Genomic DNA, 8,007 nt, shown 5'->3' on the forward strand with positions numbered 1-8,007 from the left:
AGTGTTTACACTGAAGGGATGTTGAAATATAGCCCTTATGCAAAATAAGAGCCAAAAACAGAGGTGTGTGCCAGGCCAACCGATAGGCAGAACCTCACATTCCATAACTAGACTAAAAGACACCAGGATAACAGTCAGCTACGTTCCACTTCATAAGAACTAGGGAATATTCTGCAGTCTAGAAAGGATTATGAGCTTCCTGGTGCATGCTTGTGCTTTCCCCGCTCTTCTTCTCTCTAAGCCTCTAAGGTGCCATCAAATTCAGATGATTTCATCTCACTGCTTTTCAGTTTCATTCTTGGTTTCATACCAGCTTAACTGTCCCCCATTTTCCCAAAAGATCCTGGGAATTGTGGTTTGATGAATGGTCCTCAATATGGTCTCCTACAGATTCACCTAATGATCCCCCTCCCATATATATATATATATATATATATATATATATATTCTCTTTATGGACCTGTGTACACTTCAGAAAACCAAAGTTAGGATCATCCAAGACATCCTATTTCCCACTACCATGAGAACTGGACAGCAAAGAAAGGTGATAGAAAGAAAATCAACTCCTTTGAGCCTTTGAGATGTAGTGCTGGAGAAGAGTACTGAGAATGTCATACATGGCCAAAAAGACATACAAACACAAATGGATTCTAGAACAGATAAAACCTGAATTCTCCCTGGAAGCCAAGAAGACTAGAGGTTGTCATACTTTGGCTACATCATGGAAACAGATACTTCACTAGAAAAGACAATAATGCTACAATAGGTGGAGGGCAGCAGAAAGAGAGGAGGACCCACATACCAGATGGATAAACTCAGGCATGAACCTGCAGGACCTCAGCAGGGCAGCTGAGGACAAGGGGGCTTGGAGATGTCTCATTCATAGGGTTGCCGTGAGTCGAAGCTGACTTGATGACAACTAACAACAACACAGTTCAGACTTATTGCCACTATATATGACAGACTGTGCATGAACTTCTGCATAGAAAACTATTGTGAGAAAATACAGTGTGAGAGAAAGTAAAATGGACTAACAATGGCTGGCATCCATTTAGGGACATGCATATCTGTACATCATGCTATGTACATGGGGTCAAAAAACTACTATTGTGCAAAATATGTATTATGATAACAGCAGAAGAGGAGCTTCATAGTGCGTTCCTCTGTGCCTTTGCCTTTGCGTGCTGTGGTTGTGCATTATGCCTTGTAGGTTCTCATCCTATGTTGGGCATTGCAGTTGTGCATCATGCATTGTCAAACAGCACCTAGTCATTGACATGTCTTGCTCAGCATTGCTGTTCTCCATAGAGGTTATGTGGTGTACTGCGGGTGTTCAAGCAGAGTATCTCCACATGCCAATATCTATGCTGAGGAGATGCTGGATTTCAGCCAGCATATATGACATCTCTTGTTATTATTCACACTAGAAGTGAAACGGTATCCTTCCAGGAGTGTAAAAACTGGAGAATTTTGAGTGTCATCCTGGGTTGGGGAAGATGAAAGTTTGAACAGAACTAGGAACAATTACTTTTTGGACTATAACTCCCAGAATTCCTCAGTGATTTGGAGTCCTGGGAGTTTCAGTCTGAAGAGGAGAGGAGAGGAGGCAAACTGTTTCCCCAAGCTTTTGCTCTAATGGATGATGGTCTTTTGGCTGATGATCTAAAGAGCCTTCTGCAATAAAAATAAAAATAAAATAAAAATGCTTCCACCAGAGTCTCCATATCCTTTCTCCTACCCTCAGCCTTCCAATCCAAACTAATTTCTCCCGTGAACAGAAATGTGAGCTGCAAAAGGAAAACTATAATAGCTGGGGGGTTTTAAACATAGAAAAAACCGGAGTATTTTATGTGTGATTTCTTTCTTTGGCATAAAATGGAACGCTCCTTCTTGAATGTGATAAATGATAGAATTCCACCGTTGCTCTATTATGTGGGTCTTGGCACAAATAAAATATATCTATCTATCCATATATCTCTGGCTTGAACACATTCCAGGAGACACTTAGATGGAAATAATAGTCCACATGAAATATTTATAAATTTAAGTCTTTTTTAAAATGGCCATTAACTTAGGTTTGGGGTTTTTGTTTTGTTTTTTGGACATCTTATGTGTGGTGTTCCCATCCAACCGTCACCCATGCCTTTGTTCTTTGAATTTTTCTTACATCACTGGACCTTCCAACTTGATATTGTCAATATGGGGTGCAAGAGTGACTTTTAATCTGGCTCTGTTCACTATTCCCCCCTTCCAAAAGGCTAGATGTCATGCCCAGCCTGGAGGACGACTCGGAGGACTCAGAGGATGAGCCAGAGCCTCTGGGACCTGAGCCTGCAATCGGGGAGCCTAAAGTCAGCCCTAGCTCTATAGCAGTCTGTGGCCTCTCCAAAGGTTCAGCAGCCAAGTCTGCCTTGGGCCAAGACTGTAGACATAGAAGAGGATGTAGGGGCTTGGATGGTTTTATATGTTGTATGGGTGTATGTTATAGTTCGTAATATTGTATATTGTGCTTCCTCGTTTGTACTGTTTTTAATTAATAAAAACTATAAAAATTAAAAAAAAAAAAATAGAAGAGGATCTTGGAAGTGTGCCTACCTTCAAGGAGTGTCGTGCCAAAAGGGAGGACCTTCAAAGGTCACCAAAGCTTTATCAGAAACACACTGGTAATCAGACATACCTGAACACTTGCTGTTCACTCATATAAACAACTGGAGAATGTGTGTGTCTAGTTGTCAGTGATTATGGCTCCCGTGGCTCTTTGGACGAACCCTTGCTTCTTGGACTGCTGACCCATCTTGATTATCTGGAAACCTTGACGATGGACTGCCTTATCGACCTGCCTATCTGCTACCTTGAATTTTGGACCGTTTGACAACTCTTTTGGTAATCCCTCTTCTGATACTGCATTTAGACTCAAAGACTTGTGTTGCTTGCACTGACTCTGTGATTTGTTTGTTTGGCTGGTCTTATCAGGCATTTGGCTGCTTTCCTGGACACTAGGTTACTTATTACACAAGACAGGGCTCTCTCTGAAACAGGCCCTTGATGGAGGAACTGCCATCCAAGAGAAAGCAGGCTGAGCTTCTGGGATGCAATTTAAACTGTATTATTTTATATAGACGTTGATTTGAAAAACTGGCTATCAAAATGATCCTTCATCTGTTTTTAAAAGTGTTACATATTCATAACTGATTCTTATCACAACCCCAATGTATTCAATAGTGCAGGGAATATGCAGGGATCATAAAAGTCCTCTAATTCTGACTTTACCAGGCATCAGCCACTGCAAGTGATGGGGGTCTGTTCTTCTGTCAATTGAGACATTGAAGACTGATGCTCCCTCACTCCTCCTGCCAGCAGTCTCTGGTGTGAGAAGGAGTTGCAACAAGTGTTCTGTTTCTGTTGCACCAGGAATCCCCCATGAGATGTCAATGGGAATGTCAATCTGGTGTATCCTGAAGGAGAGGAGAACAGGCCTCTGTCACTTGCAGCAACTGCTGCCTGGAAAGTCAGGATGGGGAGATATCAGACATGCTACTTAGCTACATAAATAAGGAAGTTACATAGCTAAGTCACCAATCTAGAATAGTGGCCTTTTTATATACTTATATAATATAATTTTTGAAATGTGACTTCATGCTGTCTCATTACTGGGAAGAAAAGTAATTTGTTACAGGTATTTGGAAGAGGCCAAGTTTGGGACAGATTAATTTTTGTCCTAACTATACTATTTATTATTTTGTTTTGTTTTATGTGCCTTTCTCACAGAGTGGGATTCAAAGAGGCTCACAGGAGGAAGCTTACACGATGGCTTAGGGATGCATTACAGCAAATAAAGAAAATACATCATTAAGATTTGCAAGAGATTAAAACATCCATCATTAAACGCTTGCACACAGAGACACCAGCACAACAACTAGCAAGATCCAGCACATTGTTTAAGTGAAAACAGGCCCTACACAGTCACTCAGCGCATGCCTATCAGAACAGAAACATCTTTACTTCTCTGTGAAAAGAAAGTAGGGAAGGTTCTTGTTGTTGTTGTGTGCTTTCAAGTCATTTCCAACTTAAGGTGACCCTAAGGCAAACCTATCAAGGGGTTTTCTTGGCAAATTTCTTCAGAGGGGGTTTGTCATTGCAGTCCTCTAAGGCTGAGAGACTGTGACTTCCCCAAGGACACCAGTAGGTTTCCATGGCCAAGCCAGGATTCGAATTCTGGTCTCCTAGTCCAACACTCCTGTATTCCCACTAGATGTACCTCTAAGGCTGGTAGGACAGAGAGAAGGCCCTCTCCAGCAGGTCTCAAAGCATGGGCTGATTTGTAATGGATAATATAGCCTTTTGAATAAGGATTAAGGATTCAAATAAGGAATAAACAAGAGAGGAAGCTGTCAAGTGGGATTATTCTATTCATCTGTTCAATGCCATCTTGTCCAGGGCTTTAGAAAAGGACTTTTACCATACCTACCTAGATATGCCAGAGACTAAATCCGGGACCACTGAGCTATATCCCATTCCCAAGCTGAGATCCTGGTATCTTTGTCAATTAAATGAAAGAAGTTAAGCGTAGAATAGAATTTATTATCTGATCTTGTTTGATCAATAGACAAAGATCAGCCATTCACTGTGCTTCCCCCATGCCAAAAAACCCCAAAAAAACCCTTGCTTGAAGACAAGTTCTTTACATTTACGATCAATTTAAATCTGGCAAAAATTCAAAATAGTGGTTTCTCATGACAGTGCGCTCATTACAAGATTGATCATTGCCTGCCGAGGCATTCGAGAAAATCTATCACCAGCACAGGAGTTCAGCATCCTTCTATGGAAAATATAGGGACATTTCACAAAGCCAACATCTTTGCATTTGTAGAAAAATAAAGTGGACGATTTAGGGTGTTATTTATTTTGGTGGTCCCTATATAGATAGTGCAGAGAAAGAAATGTGTTTATTACGTTACAATCCAATTATCAGGCTTCACCGAGGATGAGAAAACCTGTTATCTTCCTTTGGACAAAGGAACATACAGGGCAGCTTTGTCTGTTGGAGCTACTGACTCTTAAAGGACCAACTAGATGTGAAGTCAGAGATATATGAATACCTCTTCTGTCTTTGTTGTTGATAAAAGCAGCATGGGATCAGGCAGGTGGGACAGGGGATTTAGCCTTACTACCACACACATAATGGACCAAAATACCTTAAAGGCACCAGCTCCTGTCTGATCTTGGAAGCTAAGCAGGGTCAGCCTTGGTTAGTACTTGGATGAGGACTGTCAATAAATAGTAGGTGCTGTAGGCTATGGCCTGTTACAGTCTGCCCAAATAAAGCTGCTTCGGGTCTCTTTGGAGGTATGCTGTTTAAATTATGCATGCACCCTAAGAATCCGGAAGCTGCACCAAAGCTGCACTCCAGTGCTAAGGAATGGAGTGTGGCTTTGGCGCGACCTCCAGACTCTTAGGACCCATGCATCATTTAAATAGCATACCTCCAAAGAGACTCGAAGCAGCTTTATTTTGGCAGTCTGTAACAGGCCTCTATTTCAGAGGAAGGAACTGGCAAAACCACCTCTGAGGATTCCTTGCCTAAGATAACCCTATAAAATTCATGGGGCTGCCATAAGTCAACAGGTGACTTGAAGGTACATGCACATACATGCACACACAACAAAAATAACAACACAATACATATGCTGCTTTCCTGATGAAAGTCACCTACCCTTCCCAAGATATAAACTGAGGAAGGAAGCACATAAAGGTCCCTGGCTTTATACCTGAGTATTTATTATCACTCTATAAATATCCAAAGAAGTGGGTTTATAGCCATGAAAACTCATGCAAAAACTAGTTAGTCTTCAAGGCACAGCTACAATTCCTCCTACCTCTTCTCCTTTCTTCTTTCTAATGCTGCAAGAGACTAACATGGCTACTTATTTGGAAATGTTGGATTATTGTTCTTAACAATCCCCAGCCAGCAGGATGAGCCAAATGGGGATTCTATACTCCAAGAGATCACTTTTCTGAGCTCTATGCCCAATTTGTAGTCCAAAAAAAGAACTTTTCCAGGCTGTGCCATATGGGAGCCAATGGCTGGCATTCTATTAGTGACGTACATCAACACCTAATTTGCACTACAAGTGCAGGGCAAATTATTTGCCATGGCACAGTAGATGTGTTCTGCAAACAGAAGCAGAGCTGCACATGCAGCAATACTACACATTGCGGTTGTGCATTATAGTTTCACTTTCACATTTCAGTTGTGCATTGTGCAGAAACACCTAGACAACTTCAACAGGAAAGGAGAAACCCTTAAAGTAAACAAAGTTTTGCCTAAAAGAACACCAAAATCAAGACCCAGCAAGTGCATATGAAAACCACCCAGGGTCAGGGGTTTTCCCAGCAGACAATGGATCACTAATTAAATAGATACAAATCCTCCTTGCCAGTCAACAACAGACCAACACAGAGATTAACATGTAAATCACTTTCTCTCCACCAAGGGTCACACAGTATATATACCCCACAAGGCCACTCACTTCCATGCCGGCATTTTCTGAAGATGCCAGCCACAGATGCATGTGAAACGTCAGGAATAAACCCTTCTAGAACATGGCCACATAGCCCGAAAAACCCACAAAAAACTATGGATGCCATCCATAAAAGCCTTCGACTTCTCAAATTGTGGAGCAGCTTGTGTGACTGCTGCCATCTCCCCCCTCCCAAGCATTGCTTGCCCTCCTCTGCCGGTCTATCCCTCTAAGCCATCCCTTCTTCCCAGGAAAGCCAGTGTTCCTATCAGTCTCCTTGCAGCCCCCTCACAACTCATCCCCAACCTGACCAGTTCTCTCCCCCCTTCCTCCCCTGGGCTGTCTCCAATCAGAGCAATTGCCCATCATGGAGCTGCTATTCATTTAGCTTTCATCACGGCTCCCATTTAAAAGCAACAAAAATGATTGAAGAGCCAGGAGGGAGTCAGCTATCAGGACAGATTAGCAGGTCTAAATACCAAAAGCTCATCTGAGAGGGTGGGGGGAACAGAACGGTAGGTGAATCTCTCCGGAGATGGAAAAGGGGAGAGGAATGTGTTGTTCACTTCTCCAAGTGAACAGCCCTATATTATTGTGCTGGTCGGTCCTGAATCCCTTCTGCAATCAGTCAGCATCTGGGGAGAAGGAGCAGGGAAAACCTCCATGAAAAAGAGAGTTCAGGCTGGAACAAGGAGACAAGGACACAGAACCAGACAGCAAAGGAACCCATGGTCCAGATGTAAAGTGTGTGGCTTCCCTCCGGTTCACCCAAAGTGAGCCCCAACATTTTCATCTTAGTAACCTCCACACTAAAGAGGTGTGAGCATTGGACTAAGACTCTGGAGAACAGGGTTTGAATCCCTCCTTGGCTATGGAAACTGACCCAGTGATGTGAAGTCGAAGGCTTTCATGGCCAGCATCCAAAGTTTTTTGTGTTTTTTTGGGGCTATGTGGCCATGCTCTAGAAGAATTTTTTCCTGGTGCTTCTCCAGCATCTGTGGCTAGCGTCTTCTCTCCTCTATCCATTCCTTAGGTTGCCCTTGAACCCTTCCTGCCCATTGCACCCTGCCACCAGCAATAATCGTACTTTACATTTCTATACTGCTTTGTAGTGAACTAAGCACTCTCTAAGCAGTTTACATTGCGATAGCCAATTGCCCCCAACAAGCTGGATATTCATTTTACCAACCTATGAAAGGATGGAAGGCTGAGTCAACCTGGAGTCCTGCAGGGATTGAACTCACAACTTTGTGGCTGCAGTACCAGCATTTAACCACTGCACCAGGGTACAAGATACTGTCCTTTGGCTGCTAAGTTTACTGATCTGGTATCTTCGTCTAGAGACCCACTGAAAAGAATAACCTTGAAGGAGGTCGATGGGGACAGGAGAGGCAAAAGCGATCCCCACTTTGAGACTGGTGTTGTTTGGTCATCACCACCAGCAGCAAAGAAACAGGCAATGGGGACAATCCCATCACCATTCTAG

Source organism: Sceloporus occidentalis, unplaced genomic scaffold (genome assembly GCF_023333645.1).
Source record: "Sceloporus occidentalis isolate IW3139 unplaced genomic scaffold, rSceOcc1.0.p SCAF_13, whole genome shotgun sequence".
In the NCBI taxonomy this organism is placed as follows: domain Eukaryota; kingdom Metazoa; phylum Chordata; class Lepidosauria; order Squamata; family Phrynosomatidae; genus Sceloporus; species Sceloporus occidentalis.